Consider the following 25,041-nt stretch of genomic DNA (forward strand, 5'->3'; position numbering starts at 1 on the left):
AAACCGCCTATATTATATTATACTGATTGTGGTGAGCAGAACCATGTAAGCTACTCACATACTAACTCCAACAACCAAAATTAAATTAAAATAATAATGGTTTAATTTTGAGTTGTATGGCTTATAGTCACAGTATCAGACTATTGAAGGGGCTTTTTTTTTGTTCTGTCTTTAAGATTACTTCACTAAAAAGAAAGCAGCAATGGTATTTACCCCTGCATTAAGTCATTTTCATCTACAAAAGCTAACACAATGGGGTCCAGTTCCATGAGTAGGGGTCCTAGGTATACAATAATGTAAGTAATTATTCATATTATTTTATGTTTATCCACTAAGAGCAGACTTACCCAGTGTTGCTCAGGTCTGTAATTCGGGAATTCCATCAAGTGTATTTTGTTTCGTCATCCCTATAAATGCTTATAATTTACCATGTTTTAACAAAAAAAGGAGTATTTGGTTTTCAATAACATTGTCTTCTAATTTTAAAATCTTAAGCACTGATGTAGCTGTGCCAAAAAAAACCCCAGTACTCCAAATTTCTCCATTTGATCTCTTTTGTGTAAGACTTCTAATTCAATCATCTCTCAGATGTCAGTTTTTGAGGATTTTACTTGCTTTGGTTATTCTGTCTCATTTCTCTTTGGTTTTATGGGAATCAATCCCATTCCAGACACATGCCATTTTCCTGGTACAACCTAACCCTTATGTTACAATAAGAGGGAACTGTATACTGAATTTGGTGGTCTTAGCTGTTACTGATAGGGAGAATTCTTGATCAAACAGACATAAAAACTCTCTAAAAAACATAGTAGTTTGTCTGCTTTTAGCCATTTTCTTTATCTACTCCTCAGTACAGTACTACTTTCCCAGTCTTCTTTTAAAACCTTACATATAAAGAATCATAATCCTGACATTTACTGTCATCATCCTGTATTTTTTGTAATATGGTGGTTTTATTTCTATAGACCCTGACTTTCTATTATTTTTTTATGAAAACGTATGGTTACACTTGTGTAACTTTAGTCTCTGGTACTTTCTATTTCCCCACTGACCAGATAAGGACCTCTGCTAAAATGAAATTGCTTTTTCCACCTTTCAGAACACCAAGGTAAAATCACACTGTAGAGTTTTATCTGTCTTTAAAAATGTAACTTTAAATAGGACTTTTAGTAATTTTTATTGTGTTTATGTTTTCACAATGTAGATAAATATATTATTTTCCATTTTCTGGTTCTTTCTCTGAATCTTCAAATACAGATTTATTTTTTCTGACATATCCTGTTTTTACATTTAAAAATTTCTTTTACTATCCTTCGGTGATCAGATTTTGTTGTTATGTTCTTTTTACTCATTTAAATACTATTTGTTTTATTTGGAGATTTCAAAATAAGATTTTTCATTTTCTTATACTAGCAGGTCAATGGCAGAGTCAGGAATAGAACCCAAGGCTCCTAGTCTGGTGTCAATACTTCTTACAAATAAACTGTCAGTTTTTAGTTGTTTCTTCTACATTTCACACACCCCCTTCAGCAAATGCATTTTTTGATTTATTGTTTGAGAATGGAACTGTTATTTAGGAATTCTTGTGTACTAATTTCAACTCAGACAAAGACCCTGCTTCAGTTTTGCAATCTTTAAACTCAGGATAATATATATTTTAAGTATCTTTCAGAGAAACTGATAGGAAAAAATTGCCACAATTGTTAAGTTCTTGAAAAGTGAGATATAATGCAAATACTAAGTGTTCTATTTTTCTTTTATAAGGTTCCGCTTGTCCACAGCATTCATAGAAACAATTTTACTTTTAAATAACTTCCCCATTGCCCATTTGACTTCAGTGAGAATTGCTGAGCAGTCAGCATTTTGAAAAAGGAAGTAACTTGTTTAGAATTTAATATAAATAAGGTTTTAGCAGCATAACTTTAGGTATTCTAGGTTTTAAAAACTTGCCTCTGAAGCTTCGGAAGATCATCTAACACCTTCCTTGGACTACTAATCTCCAGAGAAAATAATCTAGAATACTAGCTTTTAGCATTATTATTGTTGATATTATAAGAATGCTTTTAATTTCTAAGAGGCCTATTGTCCAAGTGCTTTATAATGTATTATTCAATCATATGTTGTAAAGAAAGAATTAGTCCCATTTTCCAGGAAAAAAACAAAAACAAACAAACAAACCCCATGAAGCACAAAAACCCTGATTCAGGAAAACACATACACTTGTACTTAAGTTCACCCTATTCAGGAAATACACTCAATGATTTCTTTAGATTTAAAAGTGTGCTGAGAGTAAAGCACAATATTAAGGGCTTTCCTCAGTTGGCATCTGGAAGATAGATGAATTTACAGTCCCAGGGTCACACAGGGTGCATCTCCACTGTGCCCTTAGCTTGAAATATGCTTCACAATTTGAGCTATACAAATTCTGTAGTTTATTTTGAGTTAATTCTAAAATATCTGATTTCGAAATTTAAAAATAAAGTGCTATGCAGAAACAATCCTTAATCCTTGTGGAACAAGATTTACAGGGATGTTGGAATAGCATGCCTGTTATTTCAAAAGCTATTTTGAAAAATGGGAGTGCTGTCAAGATGTGGAAAATGCTATTTCAAGATACCAGAAGTATTCCCAAATAGTGTCCCTGTGACGAGGTGGAGCAACCCTGCCACTAGGCACGGGCGGAAGGACCGCCCGGGGCTATTGGAACCGCCGGGTCTGCGGCGGCAACCCCAGAGAACCCACCTCTGGTCTGGCCTCGAGGCGGGCAGGGGCCGGGGAAGGCTATGGCCGGCCGGTCCGAGGGCGGGGAAGATGGCGTGCCGCAGCGCCCAATGATGACGTCGGCTGACATCACTGGCGCGACGAGCAAAATGGCCGCCAGGAACCGGGAAGTCAGGGGAACTGCCCAAGGGGAGCATAAAAGAGGCCGGAGGGACCAGCAAGGGAGGGGAGGGGAACAGGAGAGGAACGTAGGGGTAGGTACTGGGTGGGGAGAGGAACCGGAGGGCGGAGGGCTCGAGCGGTTCACCTCGGGGTGGAGCGGGAAGGATTGAGTCCGCTGCCGGCGGGGTCGAGAGGCCCAGGGAGGGTCGCGGAGCCCGTGAGCAGGCGAGTTTAGGGGCAAGCCCCCACCTGCTTCCACTGGGAGTTATAGCTCCTAGTGTTAGGACCCTGGGCCGGGGTTCGGGAGCGAGGGAGGGCCCGGACCCCACCCGGCCGGCAGCGGATGGCACCTTAACCCCAAGGCCTCCTCGGCTTTGGTTCTTTTTTTTTGTTTTTTGTGATTGGTGATTCGGTCGAGACGGGGGGGGGGGAGGGGAGAACCATGACAGTCCCTGTCTAGAAACACCCTCAGATGCAGAAGAAGAGCTAGAACCCAGCACCCCAGATGCCTTGTTCTGAATTCTGAAATGTGTCCCCTCAAGTTTGAGAGAATTTTCCATAAAAATGAAATATTATGGTTTTAAAAAGCATGTTTTCCCCATCCTATTCATTGTCACATCAGTTCATTGTGGCTGCATTAGGTAGGGCATCAATAAATTGATTTCCATAAAGTTCATGGGATGGGCAGACATTTCAGTGTTTTTTTGTGTAACCAGAACTAGTATAGCAGTGAATGCAACAGCAGTCAGAATGCAAGCTGAATTTATTACTATTTATTTATTTTACGTGTTTCTTTATAACGTGTAATATAAAGTCACTTATACCTTCAGATGGCTGGCTTTAGCAATAGCAAGAGTATTTGAATCCTTGGTGAAATAAGTCAACTAAAGAGGAAGCTGTGACTATCTTTGCAGCTTACATTTGACAGCAGCAACTGAAGTATACAACAGAAAATAGATTTATAATGTAAGTAAAGTTCGATTCATGAAAGCTGCTTTTTACTCAGATATTATAACATAGCCTAGGAAAAGAAGTCCCTGTAGGGAACATTTAGATAAATTTGAGAAGACCAAATGACCTAATCCATATTTACCTTATGAAATGTATGTAGTGTCTGATTCATATTTAGAAAAATAATTAGTCAAATACTTATTTATAACATCCTTGCCACAGAAACTCGTTTTAAAATGTTCAAACTCACTGATAAGGAGGAAGGATGGGTAACAGTTTTATTTTATTTGTCTGGAAAAGTTTTGGATGCTTTGAAATCACATTCCCTTTGAAAGATATATTTTTATGGGGCCAGATGTTAAAGTTCCAGAAATGCTGATTCTCTGAAGATCTCCATCATAACCAGATGTAACATGAATGATGTCACACTGAGCTGGCATGAACATTGTCATTAGACAAATAATACATGCATAGAACATTTCACACAACAACAGAAGCGTTCAGCTAAAATGTAAACAGCTGGGATTTAGAGAAACACATTATTTTGGGCAAAATGAGAAAGGGGCTAAACCTTAGCTGATGCCTTGAACCAAACCTGAACCAAAAGAGTTTCTAAACCAGTTTTCACCTGACTTTCAGATTAATGTAGCAATCAAAAAGTGTTATGGAAGATGGTCCCTAAAAGAACATTGCTCTTTACTTGTCAATTTTGCCTAACCATTTTCAGCTGTCACCAGTCACTTATTTCGTATCGGGATTCTACACTGACATTGTGTCAAGTGATGTGATTTTTTGAGTAAACTGCCCACCACAGCAAGAAATAGATATGAATTTGTTATGAAAATAGATGTTCTATATTAACTTTTATTCATGATTATGAACTGCTTATATGTGAAAAATGACAAATGATTTTAATAATCTCAGAACTTTTACTTTGCTATGCAAAGGAAAAGAAAAAAGGGGATAGGTTTTTAATGAGAGATTTTATTCAATGATCTGGATCACCAACTTATTTCTATGACTCATTACATTTAATGAACAGCAACATTTAATAAGCTGCTTGACACTATGATCAAAACTTCTTGTTACTGTTCAACAGTCACAAGATATTGAGTTCCAGAATATATTTTTTTTATTTAATTGCCCTTATGTTTGAATCCAGTGCTTCCGCCTGGATAATTGACTCCTGAGATCAGGACTGGCAGTACACACAAGACAAACAGCAGACCAGAAACATGTTTTATCTATACTACTCCCATGAGTATTTGGGAAAAAGAAACCCCAAATGACCCCCTCAACCAACCAATCAAAAACCTCCATCTATTTAAACTCATGCAAATCCTGCAAGAGAGAAGACTCTGTTTCCTAAGCTGCTAGAAAAGTTGGTACTTACAATTTTGATATTTGATTTTTATTTTCTCTAGTGCATTAATACTGCCCCCATGCCTATGGTAGGTAGGTGCCAGACTCTCCTCCTTAATAATTTTATACTTAATTAGAAGCTTACATATCCTTAAGTTCATAACCTGGCTCTCAGTAATTACTTTTTCCATAAAAACATGGAGTCCTCTGACACCTTAAAGACTAACAGATTTATTTGGGCATACTCTTTAGTTTTTACCCATGGAAGCTCATTCCCAAATAAATCTTTAAGGTGCCACAGTACTCCTTGTTATTCTTGCAAATACAGACTAACACAACTACCCTCCTGAGACTTGTCACTATACATTTTCCATGATATTTCTGGTATTCCCCTTTCCAAATATAGAAAATGCTGCAAATAAAGCCCAGTCAGAGGGAGATGAGAGTGCTGAGTATCTTTTTGGGGGTATGCTAACTATGTGAAGATTGACCTAAATTGTAGTGCAGGAAAGTACCACATTGCAGTAAATGGCAAGACCTGGAGTGCTCTGCTTGCTTACTTGTCTCTTCTCCAGACACCATGTGCCAGGATTAAAAGTTAGGTCTGTCTTTATTATCTGAGCACAGTAAACTGAACAAGGTTTGTTCATGGATTATCACAAATGTTTTATTCTGCATTCAGATGCACACTTTATACCTTTAAAATATACTTAAATCATACAACTTAATTGTCTTCCCTCATGGGAATGTTTTGTACTAGCATAAACACCTTCACACTAATTGCAGACCCACAGCAGGGGAACTGCTGTAATTATATTGGTATAGATAAACCAGCACAATGTTTTTGTGAAGAAAAGACCTAATAAGAAATCAAGGTGGAAGATGACAAATCCTAGAAAAAGCAAATATCAGAGTAGAGCTATGTTGCTTGTAAGCCAGATATGTAAAGGTATTTTAGAAACAAGTGTGATCCCATGCACTTGCAAATGTATGTCAGCAATAGCTATGCGGGGTCCATCCCTGAACCATTCCCCCCCAATTCCAATTAATGTTTGTCTGGGAGGCAGGATGGTGACAAGGAAGAAGTACTTTTTTTTTGCTACTGTTTCTTTTGCCATGGTTGCTCCCACTCTGTCGATAGAGGTGTGACAGTAATAGACTGAATTTGGTTATGTTTTGCTGGGGTAAGCAGTGGAAAATTCTCTCACTAACCACCCTCATTTGCTACAGTTGGGTGTGCTTGTTAATATTTTCAGTCCTCTCTGACTTCACCTACTACTATTGCTGTGGGCAGCTGGTGAAAAAGGAGCTTCAGCCTGTATCCACAAAGGGTCCTAGATGTTGTTATTCCTGCTTGTAGGTGCTTTGAAAATCATTAACAGCCACAAAATCTGAGTTAGGCACCTATGCTCTGTACTCAGTGCATGGAGAGGTGCCTCTGAATGGGAGTTACAAAAGCCAGCTCTTCTCAGGTGAATGCCCTAACCACTGGACTACAGAGTGTTCTCATTCTTTATTCTGAGCATGCCGACTGGGACCTACAGGAAAGGTAGACGGGGCCTCTATCTCTATCTCACTTCTATCTCCACCTGGTTTGGGGATTGTTTTAGGGATTCAGTGAGAGGCATGTCCCTGAAGCAGCATTGTACACGACTAGGGACAGAAAGATATGAACCAAGGGAACTTCTACAGCTGACATCTAGGTGCCTAAGCAGTACGATAGCAGTTGAGGAGTGAAGGTTTTGTGGACTGCAATAGTTCCGAACTATAGGATTTAGACACCTATGGTCCTTTGTAGATCTGGGCTTCCCTTCAAGTGCTTTCCACAAGTGCTTCTACATGCATTTGGAAGTGCAGAAGAGTGGTCTGTCTCTGTGTGCCCTCTTGTGGTCAGGATGTCTCTGCTCTACCCTTAATTCTCCCTTTTCCAGGACTTTTTATGGAGACTATACACATCTACTGATCTACTCATTAGCTATAAGGGTCTGGAATTTGTTCAGACAGTAACTGAAAAATAAAATGTGGAGTCTACAAAATCTGTCCAAGGCATAGCTCCTCCCTCAGAGCATGAGTGAGCAAAAGGGTTCCTACTTCTAGGCTCCTCTCTTTTTTATGGATTCTTGGGGGTAACCTATTTGGCAGTTCGGCTTGCAGCTGTCCTGCTCAGTGCTGATTTCCGAGTCAGCTCCCTCAAACACCTGCTTTAACTCTTTCATAATGAAATGTCTGCTTGTAGTTTCCTCCCAATATCAGGCATCTGTATAGATCATTTAGCAAGCTTGCCACAGGCTTCAAGTTTCCTGCATACCTCTCTCATTCCCTTTACTCGCTCACAGTAAGACACACAGACATGTCTCTATCCACGCTCCTGTATTTTCCTACACCAAATTCCCTCTCTTTCTACACCAGCTAGAAGAGGTTTCTGGCAGTCAGAGAAGATTTGACAACCCCATTAACAAGAGTAGACCCATTCTCCAAGTGATCATCCTGCTCACTTCCAAATGGGAACCCATTCCCCACCCTGCTAACCAGCTAACCAACCTGCAGAAAGTGACTAGGAAAACTTGCCTGTGAACTTTACTGCTTTCATGAGGAATAGCTTTAAGTAGGAGAAGTACTTCCTAAAGAAGTGTCCATGAGGTGCTGGGAAGCATGGTGAGGCATGGGCAGCAGGGCTGGATTGATAGATTTCTGAGAGGGAAGAGTGGAACAGATGGGTGGATATTTTAGGGAGAGAAAGAATATGAAACTAATGGCTTTTTAGGGGAGAGGATACAGACTGGGGAAGAAAGGCAGATTTGAAGAGGGTTTTTTTGAGGTGAAAGATATTTTACCTCAGGATTATTATACACCTCACTGGCACAGGCAGAACATTTTTGAGCTCCTTATTTGCTGCTCAACAGGAATGAGCTCTGCTGTTTTGGCCTTTAGTTCCACATAATCAGCCCAATTTAGACATAAATATAGATCAGTACTGAAAGTGGCTTATTAAAGTATTGAGATAACAAGGTCTTTTGGGGTGAACTGTTCTGAAATGGATAAGGCCTCTGCATGAGGAAATACTTTTCTTAAATCTAATGAGACACTCAGTACTTGTGAGATTAGTGAACTAATGTGACTGGATTGAGCTAGATCTATGGCCAGCTCCTGACCTCCTTACCCACACAATTAATCTTACTGATTTTAATGGGACGAAGGTGAGAAGGATTTGGCCTTCAGATGGGTGATGCTGTATAATGTTATCACACAGCTCTGGCAATTCAACTCGGCAATTGTCATGCCCCCACTATCCAGTTGTGGTAGATTTCATGGGCAAATGTACTAAATTATATTGTGAGTTTCTTGTGTGGACATGAACAATGTCAAATGTCATATGATAATTGTAAAGAAGTTCAAAAAGGGTCACTTTCTGCTAATGCTTAACAAGGAACTTTGTTAGATTAAGGAAAAGATATGAATGTCTCTGTGACTGATATGGCAAGTACATGTGGATTATTTTATTAAGATTATACATGACTTGGTTCTATGTAGGAGAGTGACAACTCCTTTGGGTATTAACAACTGTGGGTGGGTGGGGGGGGGGGGGAGGATGATTAAGGCACATGACTGAGACTAAACAAATTCAGAGAAGTCCCACTCCCAGCTGATTTGAATATAGTGGTTCAAATTAGGTATTCCAGGGAGCAAAAGAAAAAAATAAAGGATTTTGATATTAAAGGGCTGAGTTTGAACTGACAGAGGGCTTTCTTTTTGATCCAGCAAATGGACATGAAACTTTTGTCCATGGGAGCCTCAATCCTGCAGAAAGTATTGGAAAGACTTTGGCCTACTAAGGCCCCACAAAAATGATGGGTGTTTCCTGGTAAGTTTAATTCACGTTTACATTGATGTATTGGTTTTGTATGTGGCTATGTAATGCTTTTACTTTAGGAATGAATGCACAGTTGAGAAGGCTGGGTGACAGCTTCTTGTATCTGCTGACAATAAGCTGTTCCAAGGCCTTGGAGAAAAAAAGATGCACAGCTGCTGGCCACTAGACAGAGGTTATGTCTACACTGCAATTAAAAGCCCACAACAGGCTCATGGCAGCTGATTCGGGCTCCTGGGGCTGACACTACGGGGCTTTTTCATTGTGCTGTAGACATTCGAACTTAGACTGGAGCCCAGACTCTAGGATTCTGCAAGGTGGTAGGGGTCCTAGAGCTCTGGCTGCAAGTCCAAACCTGAACATTTACACTGCAATTGAACAGCCCTTTAGCCCAAACAAGGTGAGCCTGAGTCAGCTGGCATGGGCCAGCTGCTGGTGTCTATTTCAGTGTAGACACATAGCCAGCAAGCCAGACTGGGTACCACAGTTCTGGCAAGGGACCGTGCAGTCTTATACTCCCTGGTCACAAGGATGTGGGACAAGGGTCCCTGCCCGAAGACAGTTGATGATTGGAGACCTGACTGGGCAGTCCTGGAGTGATCCATTGAGGGAGATTATAGGTGCAGTCACCCTTAAACTGTGAGTCTTTAGCACTCACTGTCCTCTATGAACTTTTAACCTGTTCATAGAGAGAGTTGGAACTTTTGGGGATACACGTGACTATTCACATCAGCAACAAGGCTCAAGGAAGAATAATTTTAATAATGATTTAATGGATTTCTGCTGCAGTTTTTAAATAAGTTCATTTAAAGTATTTTTGTCATTTATAGATTTGCTTGACTCAAGAGGTTATAATACTAGCAATCAGTAAACACACTGTGAATTAAAATTCCCAAACACTCCACCTTTCCCCCTTCTAAAAATTTGGGTTCAGAAACAACAATATAAATATATAACATACAAATCATGCCACATATACTGGTTTGGGGTTTTTTTTGTGAACAAATTATAACAGTAGGCACTTATAACAATAGCCTAGCAGGCCTGGGATGGAAGTTTCCATCTCTGCTGTACCCAGCTTAGCATAGTGTGGGACGCTGCAAGCCCAGACAGCAGCGTGGCTTTATCAGCTCTAACCCATGCCTTGAACTGGGAAACTACTGAGCAGTAAACAAGTTTGATCTCGGTCTCAGCTCATAAGAGTGATAAGAATGGTGTTGAGCCAGGTACATGCACACCCGGTAAACAAGGGGGTTACATCTACACTAGCATGATTTTCCAGAAATGCTTTTAACGGAATAGTTTTCCGTTAAAAGCATTTTCGGAAAAGAGCGTCTAGATTGGCACGGACGCTTTCCACAAAAGCACTTTTTGCGGAAAAGCGTTCGTGCCAATCTAGACGTGCTTTTGCGCAAAAAAGCCCCGATCGCCATTTTAGCCATCAGGGCTTTTTTGCACAAAACAAATCTGAGCTGTCTACACTGGCCCTCTTGCGCAAATGATTTGCACAAGAGGGCTTTTGCCCGAACGGGAGCAGCATAGTATTTCTGCAAGAACACTGATGATCTTACATGAGATCGTCAGTGTTCTTGCAGAAATTCAAGCGGCCAGTGTAGACAGCTGGCAAGTTTTTCCGCAAAAGCAGATGATTTTAGACTGGCAAGTTTTTCCACAGACACAGCCCTGTAGTATAACTAGAGTAGGAAGCCTTGTGCCCATTGAGTTTCAACTGGGACCTAGACCTTGAAGGGTGTCCTGAATCCCCCTAGCTGGAGCCACGTCCACTGTGGCTGGGTGTTAGGTAACTGGAACGGGACTCCCCGCAGACCTGAAAGTGCAGAAGCATTTCCAAGTGCCTGTTACTCTTATATGCATTGTTTTGCCCGTGCTGATTTTTGTATTACTTTGCAGTAGCTGTGTAACCATCTGGCAGTATTAAGCCTGAAATAGTAGTGATGTAGTGAGATTAATAAAAGCAACTATCTATCCCTAATCAACTGTGTCCTAAAGCGAATCCACAACCCTGTTGGGCTCTGGCCTTCTGACTTGACTTCCAGCACACTCATCTGTAAATGGTTAGGTTTATGTTTATAAATACTTACACTAAAACCAATAAAGGGAACTTTATGGTAGAAATAATGTTTCTTCAATTTTGTTATTCAACATTTGATTAAAAATAAAATCCTTCCCCGGGGTTAAACTAATTAAACAATATTGGTGATGCAAACCCTCCAGAATAGATACAGCAGCCAAACACAAGAATCAGTTGAATACAGAAAAGAAAGTTTCTACCAGAAAACACATAAAAAAGAAGAGGCATGATGACAGAAATATCAGACAATTGACAATTCCCACACATTGATCACAAAGCTGAAATTCAAAAATAAAACAAAACAAAAAAATTTGAAGTGCAAATTGTTTTCTTGTCCATGGAAAGGAAGTTTCCAAAATGGGAAAATGTTACCAAAAGACCCTTCAGTTTTGTGAAAAATGTATTTCCGGAAATCAGCCAGTTCCTTTCACAGGTATAGAAGTAGCATAGAGACCCTCCACTCCACTCTTGTCATCTCTAGGGAAGAAACTCTGCTTTTAAACCCAAACAACCTCCCTGTCTCACCAAAATACCTGACTTCAATAGTGTAGGTGATAATGCCAATCTTCAAGAGCCTGATTGGTTATATCAATCCCTTTCCTCCAGAACTGAGACCTAAAGTCTGAGTCTTTCTTCTCAGCCCAGGGAAAAGGATTTAATATATTTTGTAGAATAGTCTATATATAGTACATTTGTTTCATCCCCACGTCTATTAAAGTGATGCATCTTTCTAAGAAATGAATTCTGGGTCATTTGCCTGCTATTATTACAGTTATTTTCTGTGCATATCAGTGTTATAAAATTCCAGAGGCAGGTGGAGAACTGCAAATTGAAATTTATTTTAATTAATATTTTGCCAAAGGCATAAAATAGATGAGTACTCCTGATCTTAGTCCCTATGTGATGAACTAACCACTCAAAAGTAGCATGCTCCAGCACATTAAAATAAATTAAAATGTAAAGTATTCATCTAATTTATGTAATTACTGGAATATTTTTTCATTGAGACTGATAGGAGCTGGCATTATAGTTATCTTTCTTGACCTCATGAGTACAATCACTCAGAGGCCCAGAAGACCTATCATGTAATTTACATTGTATCCTTTTCTCAAGAAGTGCACAATAAACAAGTGAAATTTTGTTTCTAGAAACCAAGTTTCATGGGGTTTTAATTTTTGCTTCAAGCATTTTTGTATCTTTCTAGCTCATGACATTTGTCTCTGATTGTGCCACCTATTGTTATGCTTGTTAACCCTGTTTGTGCATCCCAATGTTCATGGTCTCAAATTAATCTTGTCGTTGATACTTTGGAAGTATTTCAACAGGAGCTGCCACAAAAAACAATTGCTTCATTGTCGGCCCTAAGCTGTTTCTGACTCTGCATTACTTTTATTGTATTGAGTAGAATGAAAATGGGCAACATTGGTTTTTTGGCTAACAACAAAGACTACTCCAGACAAATTAAGCAGCTTAATTGTTCTTGTTTTTAACAGGTTAATTGGTCCTCATTAGCTTTCACTCTGACTCTTGGCACTTTTAAGAATTAAGAAATATCCTTTCTCCTCTGCCTACAAGAACTTGCGTCGTAGGGTCTTATAGCTGGCAGACTTCACCACTGATGCAAAATTCAGCTTCCCAATTCCTGCACTACGTTTTTACATTAGCTTTGGGTCCCAAGCTTTGAAAAGGCATGAATCTGGACTTAAACTTTGCACCTCTGTCTTTCCCAGGTCCCCTTTAGCTCAGCACAGCTGTTTGTGTCAGAGCTTGAGCTGCCATTTTTATCCAATGGAAGCACAGTTTGGTGACACACATACAAACAATTTTATCAGAGGAACTACACTCAATTAAAAACCCTCACAATTGCCCAGTATTCCCTCTAATTCTTTCCATCCATGTGTGGAATAAATTTTATGTGCACACAGGAATGTATGGATGTGCATCACCAGTAGAAAACCATGCTCCTGGCTATTGGCGCTCTGCTAGTCAGCTGGGCAGCATTTGAATCTCTCCTGGGTGGCCACCCAAGCACTCAGCTTACAGGGAACATTGCTGTTGTCTCTTTCCTGACACCAGTGTCCTGCTCTGCTACTTCGTCTGAGTGATTAGTAGCAGATCCCTGAGCCATACATATTGACTTCCCAGTGGAGGAAATTCTATGATGTGGAGTCTGTGTACGTTCATCACCATAACTTGTTTCATTTTCACAAAAGACACCAATCCTGAAACTAAAGTGGTCAAGTAGCACATAAGTGATCATTTGTTTCGGGGAGCATAGCCCAGCATCACTGACCAGTTGTCAAGGAGCAAATTTGCCTCCAGGATTGATTCTAGTCAGACTGTGGTGAGGAAATAAGACAGAAAATAAACTCTCCTGCTTCTTGCACAGCTCCCTCTGCAGGCTGTACTACCCAGAATCTTCCATTATCAAGTTTCATGGAGACTGAATGCTTTCTCCCACCCTGAGAAAAAAATCAAAACAAAATGAAACTTGGATGGTTCTGTGTAAGAGCCTCACCTGCTGACACCTGCCAGAACAATTCTTCATTTCATGCAATTGTCACAGTGCATTGTCTGAAAGGACTGTGAACACCAACTGTGAGATGTTCCTGCAGCTGTGCATGTGACATGGCTTTCAAAGAAGACATCCTCCGCAGGAAGATATTCTAGTGGAGGAAGCAGATCCTCTACCACCTGTTGTGTCCTCAGAAAAACCCAAGTGGCTGTTTGGACGCTCCTCACAGCTCATTACTTCCTGGTTGCTGGACCCTCCCCCTTAAAGCCACACAAAGCCTGCAGATGCCGCACAGCAGCAGCAGCTCAGCCAGCAGCTTCACCATGCAGCTCTGCCCTGCTGCACCCAAGAGCCCATATGTCTGCTCTACAGGCACCCCAGGAACCTGCACCCTCATCCCAACAGCCACCCCAGGGCTCCCAGCAGGCCTGGAAGGGCACTAAGCGACGTGCCCCTTGCTGGTCCCGGGCTGAGGTGGAGGCCCTGTTGGACCTGTGGGCAGAAGAGGAAGCCCTCCATGACCCCGTGCCTGTTGCTGCAATGTGGACATTTTCAGCCACATGGCCCAGGTACTCTCAGACCAGGGACATCCAGCCTGGAACCCTTGAACCAGGTCCGGGCCAAGGTTAAGGAGCTGTGCCTAGGCTATATCTGGGCCACCAAGGGCGAGGTGGCAGAAGCCAACACTATGACCACCTCCACGCCATCCTCAGTAAGACAGCAGTCCCAGGACCCTTGGTGCCAGTGGACACCGGCCTGCGCCCCCCAGTGACCAGGCCACCAGAGGCAGAGGAGGAGGGTGACCTGCCCACCGGGTCCAGGTCAGAGGATGAGGGTGATGACCGCAGCAGCACCGTCACCCTGCACCTGGAACCAGTGCTTAGCAGCCAGAACGTCTCCCGGGTTTCATCTGAGGCCGGCGACGGATCCTCTGGTGAGTGTTGTGCTTCTCACTCGTAAGGGAGAGGGAGGCGGGTGCCCAGGGAGGAGCGGGAGGGAGTGTCACTCAGGCAGTTCAAGCTGCACGCTGTGTAGCAGTACACAGCACGTGCAACCTCGTGCACATGCCAAGTGGCCAGGACCCAGACAAGGGGTCTTCATTCACAGTGATGTCTCCCAAGGGTTACAATCCATGGAGGATCACTTTACTCCCGGGAGTCCTTTATGCGAACTACATACAGGGGACCGAGTGGGTCCAAGCCAGAGTTGTGTGGTGTTGCTTGGGGCTCAGGGATAGTGTTGGCAGGACTGCCTGACCGCCTCATCATTTTCTCTGTTCTCTGCAGCAGGACCACCGAGGAGGGAGGGACCTTCCAGCGCTGCGGTGGTGGCACCACCAGCCACCCAGGTACCAGTCTGGTGGGCCAGGCAGCAGGACCGGCTCCTTCAGTGGCACGTCCAGGCCATCGAAAGGTTCGAGGCGGCAGTCAGCAGAAAGATCGAGGCTGACCTGGAGTGGCTGCAGCAAGCATGGGGGAAGTTCCTCCAGAGGTGCGACCGGATGTGCTATGTGATTACCACCCTGATGTCGCACATCGGTCATGCTGTGCACTACGGCATGGCCTTGCCACATTCTCCTGCCCTCCCTGCCATGCCCATGCCCCCTCCAGCTGCCATTGCCATGCTCCCACCTGCTGCATCCTGTCCTGCCCACAACTCTGTGCTGCCTGCCCCAACCTGGCCTGAAGGATGCCGAGGCCACCGCACCCACTGAGGCACTGGGAAGAGCTGCCCCTCCCAGCAATAGCTCCCCCTCCCAGTTCAAAGCCCCCTCCCACTGCCCATCCTTCTTCCCTATTGTAAATAAAAATAAAAGCTTCCTCTTGTTTGAACAAAAAAATGGTTTTGTTTATTGGGAGGTGGGGGGGAGGAGATGTAGATGGAAGACAGAAGTGATCCTGGCAGAACATGTCCTTCAGGGACTCTGGGATCCTCACCCCATTGTGATGCACCTGGCAGATGGTGGCTGAGTGGAGCTGCTCAAATGCCCGGCCCTCAGCTGCCATCCACGCCGGGAGGAAGGCCTCCCCTTTCCACTCCACTATGTTGTGGAGCACACAACATGCTGCCACAACCTCAGAAATGTTCTGCTCACCCATCTCAAGACGGGTGAGCAGACAACGGATGTGTGCCTTCAGCCGTCCAAAGGCGCAGTCAATCTTGTTGCGGGCCTGGTTCAGGTGCTGATTGAAATGTTCCCAGCCAGGGTCCATCTGTCCGGTGCATAGCCTCATCAACCAGGGCATGAGGGGTGGGCCGTGTCCCCCACAATGCAGAGAGACATGTGGATGTCCCCAACTGTAAATTCCTACTGGGGGAAGAAAGTTCCTGCCTTCATCCTGCGATACAGGCTGGAGTTATGGAGGACGCGGGCATCATGTGCCCTCCTGGACCACCCCACATAGATGTCTGTGAAGCAGCCATGATGGTCCATGAGGATCTGGAGCACCACGGAGAAGTACCCCTTTTGGTTTATGAAATGGGCCACTCACTGTTCCAGGACACGGCTGGAGATGTAGGTCCCATCAATGGCTCCCTCACAGTTGGGGAACCCCAGGGCACCGAAACCAGCCACTGTTGCGTCCACGTCCCACAGGCGGATGACCCTCTGGAGCAGGATATCATCGATGGCACGGACAATCTGCAGAAGGGCACACACAAACACAGGGAATGTACAGAACGAGGCAGGGTAGGTGCATGATCCTTTGGGGGGTACCCGCCCCTCTGTGATGTCCTCTGCCCCCAAACTCACCAGGGCTCCCTTGCCCCAGAGCCCCCCCATACCAGCAGGCCTGTGTGAGGGAGGGATGGCACAAATCCCTGGGTGATGGGGCTTCCCCCAGTCCCCCCACCCTCCATAGCATGGAGTCTTCCCTTCCCTTGGGCAGGGAGTGCAGCACTCCCCCAGGACTTACCTGCATCAACACAACACCTCAAACTGGTGTGCCACTGAGCGGTAGTTGTCTGGGGTAGCCAGCTACCACAGGGCGATGGCGACCCTCTTGTTGACCGGGATGGCGGGCCGCAGCTGGGTGGTACATCTCAGGAGCGCAGGGGTGAGCCAAGCACACAGCTCCAGAAATATCTGCTTTCGCATCCTGAAGTTCCAGAGCCACTGCTGGTTGTCCCATTGCTCCAGGACCAGCTGGTCCCACCAGTCGGTACTGGTGTCCAGTCTCCAATATTGCCTCTCCACAGTCAGGTGGGGATGCCACAGGGATGCCACCGCATCTGGGGAGAGGGCGTCCAGAGCGAGCTCGGTGTCGAGCTCCAGCAGGAGTAGTGCGGCAGCATGGAGCAGCAGCTGCGCACACTCCAGAATGGCCATGCAAGGCCAGAGCAGGCACAGGGCCACCGCTGGCTCCATGGCACAGCAAAAAGGCAAGATGAACAAAAGGTACTAGGGCACAAAGCTGTGATGTCCAATAAGGCTGAGAGCAACCACAACTAGAACTTCTACAGCTTTCAGTCCCTACAAGAGGTCCCAAAGCACGCAGCAGGAGAGAATCAGCTGTCCAGGGTGAGCCCTTTAAGCACGTGTCTCAAAGGAGCTCCAGCCCTTGCCCCCAGAAAGTCCTGGAGTCCTTTTGCCCTCTCCAAAGTAGTTCTGGGGGGAAATCTTTGTGCAAAAGTGTCCCGCCAATGTGGATGCTCTCTTGCGCAAAAGCACATGGCTTTTGCGATGTGCTTTGACCAGTGTGGATGTGCTCTTGCGCAAAAAGCCTGCAGTGCAGACGTAGCCTGACAGTCCGATAAAAAGTTATTGGTTTACTCTGCATCATAGGTAGTTTGTTAGATTTTTTTTTAAAAAAATTCCAACAATAAGGCTAGTTAAGCTCTATAGTAAGAGGTTGTAGGGGAATGTTCCTTCTAATTTTTCCATCCGTGTGTGGATTTTTCCATGTGCACTGAGATGTGTGAATGTGCACCATCAGTAGAAACAAAAAGCCTAGCTGTGTTTCCAGGCCGGGTCTGGGCACAGCTGAGGGCATCTGCTCAGGGTGAATTGCTCAATTTCGGGGCTCCTTACAGCCCCCAGACTTGAGACCTTCCCAAACAGGCCACAAACCAGTCTCACAGAGTGCTTCAGCTGCCTGCCTGAAGCCTCACAAGCAAAACCCCTCCGACACTCCAGTAATATCCGGGCCCCAGATGGCCCAGAGCCTCATACACAAGTGAGGGGTCTTAGAACCCAATCTCACCTACCCCGAACAAGTTCTGTCTGGTTCCAAGAAACCAGCAACAGTTCCCAGATCAATTTACACTCTAGATTTTACCCACAAATAACGCTGAGCCAGTCCTTTAGAATCTGCAATCTAAAGGTTTATTACTACAAGAAAGAAAAGCATGAGAGTAAGGTTGCTAAAGTATCATACATTACATGCATCGAATCTCTCAGTTCTCAATGCAGGCTTGCAGCAAAGATGTTATAACTGCTGGCTTAAAATTCCTTGGTGTGCGTCCTATGTCAGGATGGGTCCACAGTTCTTCCCGGCTCCTGGATCCCTGCAAGGCCGCATCTGGGGTCAGGAGCAGATCTGAATACCAACATGGAGTCGACCACCTGGCCTATTTATCCCTCCTTCTAGGTTTCTTCCAAGCTGGCTAGAGTCACATGGCCAGTGGCCAGGTGTGTCTTTGGCCTTCAGAGGCCCATTGTTCCCTGGAGCTTCGCTCATTAGCATGTCCGTAGGCAAACATTCCTAGCCCATTACTCAAGCACATTCAAAGAGACTTCCAGTCTCCATACAGATTACAGATTCCTAACTCCACACACAGACATTATAAAGATATATGAAGAGCAGATATAGAATCAGAAGAAAGTAAGCTGTTATTTGACCCCTCACATGGCCCCCTTTGTACCACTTTTGGGAAGAACACCCCCCCATGGGTGCAGCAGTGACCCAGCTGCTCTCCTCACAATCCAATAACGTGACAGTTCTGCTAATCAGCTGCGTGGTATTTGAATTTCTTCTGAGAAGCCACACAAATGTAGAGCTTCTAGGGAACACTGGTTGTGGAGCACCTGTCACGAGAGGTTTTTAAGAACAGGCTGGATAAACACCTGTGAGGATAGTCTAGATTTATTTGATCCTGACTTAATACATGGGACTGGATTTCAAGGTCCTTTCCAGCTCTGCATGTCTATATTTGCATTACAAATCTATGAATAATTTTTTTAGATCATGATGCCACCGCCCAACTTCTTTTTAGCTCAATGAGGCTATATCTACACTATGGGGTTTAGCCTGGAAAAACACCTCCATATCCAGGGAACATGTCTGCTCTTCTGCTTTTTTTCTGAGGAAGAGCAGACGCGCTCATTTTGAAGGCTTGTCTTCCTCCTCCCATGAGGAAGAAGGGCTCTTCCGAAAGAGGGGTTTTCCCTGAAATTTAGCCCAGTGTAGAGGGGCCAAATTTCAGAAAAGCCCCCTCCAAAAAAACTATCGGAAAAAGGTATGCAAATTGCAGAGTGCCATTTGCATACCTTTTTTCCGATAAAGTCCCGTAGTGAAGACATAGCCAGAATCTTCAGCTAAATCATGTATAAAATACAAATGCACTGGCAAGTATAGAATATCAAATGGTAGTAATGAGAGTTACCTATAGGCCAAATTCTGTTCCAGTGGCAATACTGTCATAGACTTCAATGGCAGTATGGATATAGCAAAATGACATACCTGTTAGCTTATCAGATAGGAGCATAGCTTTTGGTTCGACCTGAAAGTTAACCCTAACTGCGGAGCTTAACTTTTGTGGAAAGTGAGTACAATTTATAAAAGGTTACTTTAAAAGCCTACAACATTAAGTGGTAATGGGAAAAGAGTGTAAAAAAAAAAGGGTGGAATTAAAAATTAGTTGACCAGAAATTAGGTTCAATTGGTAAATGAAAATATTGACAGGAAGGGCTATTTGTATTATTTCCTCTTACTGCTTTCAATACACTTTTTTGGGGGGAAAATACAAATAAACGATAAAGGGCTGCTGCTGCTGCATTCACTGTGAAAAGGGAAGGAAATTATTTACTAAACCAAACTTTGCCATTAAGGTTGGCATGCCACCATGCCTGTGAACTCCAGATCTTTCTTTTAATTTAAAAAGTGGGCAAATAAGACCAGGTCAGAGAAAGGAACCAAAAAACAACATCACTTTCAGTGGTTTTAGCTAAATCTTCAAATATCACTTGGAATGTGAAATTTTGGTTCCTCCCTCATGCCAATGTGTCTTTCCTGTCAATGGTATTTTTTTGCATTTTTTCCGAACAATTTTGTATAACAAATTATTATGACAATTAAGAGACCATATTTACTCTTCACCACTTTGGCTAACAATAAAAATAGATCTGCTAGATCTCAATTATTACAGCTCCGTTTTTTAATAAATTAGTTTCACTTACAATTGTAATTGTATGAACCAACATCCAAATACAAAATTAAACAAAAATAAAAATTACATGTTAACTTTATACTTATTATACATTAATTATACCATTTGCAAGTGGATTTAGTGTTTTATTAAAGATGAAAGTTATATTGATTTAAATACTTTCTTGGTAAAAAAGTGGTTATAAGATAACTTGATGTTATTGCTTCTTTTTACAGCTTTGAGAGTTGGTTATAAATGTGCAAGTGGTGCCAAAAGAAAATCATCTTTTCACTTTGTAAAAGAAAGAAATACATTTGATAAAAATGCCATCAGGGCTAAAGTTATTTCTCCAAGTAAACAAGTTTATCAGCAGCATATATAATTTTCATGGTTTGTGTAAATGGGCAGCTTTAACTATATAAGCAATAAAAGGGAAGTTTCTTCTATCTTTACCCATTCTGGGAGGATAGCCAAAGAAGTTTGTCTCTGAACATTTTACAAATATTAACAGCTGAAGTTTTAAGTTTTCTTTTAGATATGAATAAAGTAAATTATAAATTCTTAGCTTTGTTAACATTTAAAGGTTTAACTCTAATTTTTGTAACATCAGATTGAATAAAATTTGTAAATCCCAATTTTTGAATAAGGAATTTGCAAATCTTAAAATATAACCAAGTACCATTTTTCTTTCCCTTTTCCTCTCTATCCCTAAAATGAAATAAGGATTTTTGTCTGTATCTATAATTTAACATGAAATTTTGCCTCCCAGACCTCATTGCTATATGTCCTTTTCTTTCCTCACTTTATTTCTTCTTCATCCATCCTTTTTATTCTTCCCTCTGTCTAACCCACCAAGACAGTGTATTTTACAACACTTCTGTAAGCTTATAACTAAAAAAGAGGCAACTAAAAGCAATGCCTAACCAACCTAATGCTGATACAAGTTTGGCAGGTCTATATTTCTTGGTTTTAGATAGCTGAACTTGTAAAGAATACCAAAACTGGGTGAGTTGTACCTGGTTTTAGATTTCATGACAAAGCAAAAATTCAGGCCAGATTCATTCAGCAAGGGCAAGCTAAGTTTCAAACAAGCCTGAACAGAGAGATCATTTTTACTGGAAACCTCTTACAGTCATTTTAAACACTAAAAACTAAAACCTGTCCAAGCTTTATCAAAATTCTACTTCTATTATCTGTTTTGTACTAAGCTGAAATGAAAAGGAGCTCAGGGGAAGGATTATTAAATTGGAAGGATTATTTTTAAAGAAAAAGGTTTGCTTGAAGTCTGGTGAACTGATATTGCCAAGTTTCAGACTTCTTTATTTGATGCATAAATAGTGAAAGACCCCGAGGATGGTAATGCTTGTGGCATTTTCAGTCCAATCAGAATGATATGACGATTCATTCAGCACACAAGCCTAGACAGAAAAACAGAATTACCACAAATCTCTTAAGTTTCTTTAGATCAAAATAAATGTTATTCCACACTGAATCAGACCTTTTCATTTTACAATTTTAGACTAACAGCTGGTGTTTTGCTAATTGGCTTTACCAGGATTTTCATTCATTGTGCATGGGGTCCTCCACCTCTTTGTGAAGTGTTCCATTTGATTATGCCTGTGGCTGTCTATTTCCTCTGGCATTATTGACATACTCTTATATTTTGAACCGTAAAGGACATTAAAATGTGATTTTAGGCATACCAGCTGTCTCTATTTGAAAGCTCCCTTTGCATATTTTTCCATGGTGTTTAAGGAAAGAGGCTGATTTGAATTCAGTCCAACAGAACAGGAAAACAAGAGAGTTTATAATAGTTTTGAGGTACTGAATTATTTTAATGGGCAGACCATCCACAGGCCATTACAATAGATTGGAAAGAAGATTGGATATTGGCACTTTTTCTGTTTAATTTACAGGGAGGTTAAAACGTCCCCCTCGGGGGTTTATATGTGCTACCATTTCTGATGTCTGATTGTGTCCATTTATTCTTTGGCACAGAGACTGTCTGGTTTGGCCAATATACATGGCAGAGGGGCATTGGTGGTACTTGATGGCATAGATAACATTAGATGATGTGCAGGTGTATGAGCCCCTGCTGTTGTGGCTTATATGGTGAAGTCATGTGATGGTGTCACATATAAATATGTGGACAGAGTTTGCAGCAGGATTTGTTACAGGGGTAGGTTCTTGGATAAGTGTATCTGTGATGTGTTGTGTGGCTGGTGGTAAGTATTTGTTTGAGTTTGGGGGCGGTATCTGTAGGTGAGAACGTGTCTGTCTCCCAAGATCTGTGAGAATCAGAGATCATTTTCCAGGATAGGTTGTAGATTGTTAATGATGTGCAGGAGGGATTTAAGTTGGGAGCTGTAGGTGACGACCAATGGTGTTCTGTTATTTTCCTTGTTGAGCCTGTCTTGAAGTAGGTGACTTCTGGGTACTTGTCTGGGTCTGTCAATCTATTACCTTACTTCCTTGGGTGGGTATTTAATTTTTAAAAGAATGCTTGACCAAACTCTTGTAGGTATTTGCCGCTATCTGTGGGATTGGAGCAGATCCGGTTGTAACTTAGGGCTTGGCTGTAGACAACAGATCATGTGATGTGTCCTGGATGGAAGCTAGAGGCATGTAGGTAAGAATAGTGGTCAATAGGTTTCTGGTATAGAGTGGTGTTTATTTGGCCATCATTTATTTGTACTGTAGTATCCTGGAAATGGATATCTTGAGTGGACTGGTCCTCGCTGAGGTTAATATCAAGTTGGAAATTTTTGAAATCCCTGTGAAATTCTTCAGGGGTCTCCTTCCTGTGGGTCCATATGATGAAAATGTTGCCAATGTAGAATAAGTAGAGGAGGGATGCTCAGGGACAGGAGCTAAGGATACTTTGTTCTGGATCAGCCACAAAAATGTTGGCATATTTTGGGGCCATGCAGGTACCCATAAAAGTGATGCTGACTTGAAATCAGCAAATAGTTATGGGTGAGGACAAAGTCATGTAACTCAGCTACCAGGTGTGATGTGGCATCATTGGGGATAGTTTTCCTGACAGCTTGTAGTCTATCCTTGGGTGAAATATTGGTGTAAAAAGCTTATACATCCATGGTGATCAGGACGGTGTTTTCAGGATTACTGATTGTAACAGGGTAGCTGCCCTGTACTGGCCCCTTAAGAGCCAAACCCCAGCCTGGAGCAGGCCCGGGGAGTTCAGCCCAGCTGGGCGGCATTGGCCAATTAAGGCCCAGCTGGGGGCTATAAAAGGGCGGGGCTGCTTCAGCCCAGGGAGTGTGAGCCTGGCTGCCGAGGGAGCAGGACGCTCTCTGGGGCTAGGGCAGGGCTAGAGAGTTAGGCTGGGCCAGGGCGCGTGGACAGCCAACCGGCCAGCCTGCTAGGCCTGCGGCAGGGCTGTGAGCCTGGCTGCCGAGGGAGCAGGACGCTCTCTGGAGCTAGGGCAGGGCTAGAGAGTTAGGCTGGGCCAGGGCGCTCGGACGGCCAGCCTGCTAGGCCTGCGGACAGGCCTGCTGGAGAGACACCAATCCCCTGGAAGGGGGGCTCAGAGCGAGTGACTTGGGCACTGCCGGAGGGCAGTGTGGCGAAGAGAGCAACGCGACTAGAAGATTCCAGAGGGGAAGCGCCACGTGAGCGGAGGCCTGTGCGGGCGGAATGGACTGATTCCGGGGACAGATGCCGGACCCCCGCTACGGTGGTGAGTGACCCCCTCACAGATGGTGGAGAATGTGGGTGCTTGAAGCTACGCGATCCCGGCCCTGACGTAAGGGCTCCGCGGGTGCCTCAGTGGACCCTAATCCAAAAAAAAAAAAAAAAAAACCCTCACGCAAAAAGAGAGAAGTTTGTGGGGTTTCCCTCCTCTCCTCTCGGCGAACTCGGGCGGGAGGGCCATGGAGGGAGAGGCAAGGCCCGAAGGACTGACTAAGGGGCAACAGCCGCCAGTGAAGCTGCGAGCCCAACGATTGGCGGCGCAGCTCCGACAACAGCAGAGGCTGGTACAGCAGCTGGATGCCCAGTACCGCCAGGCTCTTCAGGAGGTGGCGGAGCAGGACCAGGCCGGTATGGGGGCCGCCCCGACTCCACCGGCTAGCTCCCCATCCCTGACCACGCGGGGACCCGCGGGGGACCCCGCGGTGTTTGCCCTCCTTGACTCAGGATGCAGCCAGACGCTTATCCGCCCTGACGTACTGCCTGACACCGCGGCGCCCGAGGGGGAGATGCAGCTGCGGTGCGTCCATGGGGATGTGAAGACCTATCCTCAGGTCCGGCTCCCCTTGAGTGTGCGGGGAGTCACCCGAATGATGCGAGTGCCGCACCTACCATACCCTATGGTGCTGGGTCGCGACTGGCCAGGTCTTACAGCTCTCATTACAGACTCACCAGCGCCGACCGAGCCCCATGTGGAACTCCTAGGGGAGGAACTCCAGGCAGATCGACCGCCGGGGTCGCTCGACTGGGAAGGCCCCACCCAGCACGACGCATCTGGCCCGGCCGACCCAGGGCGCTCAGACATGGAGGACGTGCCGATTACACTGGACTCGGCAGACTTTCCCCGTGACCAGCGGGAGGATCCCACCCTGCGGGAGGCCTACGTCCAGCTTGCTTGTGTGGATGGGATGGTGGTGGATCCACAGAGGGCGGCTCACTGGCCCCGGTTTGAGCTACGAGCCGACCGGCTCTATCGGGTCGGGCGGAACCCGCAGACGCAGGAAGAAGAGGCCCAGTTGTTGGTACCCTGGGTCCATCGACGAACCGTGCTGAGGTTGGCGCACGACCTTCCGGCCGCCGGGCACCTCGGGCATGAGAAGACCCTGGCCCGAGTCTTGGCCCGCTTCTTCTGGCCCGGGGTGTACAAAGAGGTCAAAGACTATTGCCAGTCCTGTCCAGCCTGCCAGCTCGCCGCAGCCCCAGGGGTGCCGAAGGCTCCCCTCGTCCCTTTGCCCGTGGTAGGGACCCCCTTCGAAAGGATCGCCTTGGACATAGTGGGGCCCTTTCCACGGA

Source organism: Pelodiscus sinensis, chromosome 3 (genome assembly GCF_052426305.1).
Source record: "Pelodiscus sinensis isolate ZL-2025 chromosome 3, ASM5242630v1, whole genome shotgun sequence".
NCBI classification, from domain to species: domain Eukaryota; kingdom Metazoa; phylum Chordata; order Testudines; family Trionychidae; genus Pelodiscus; species Pelodiscus sinensis.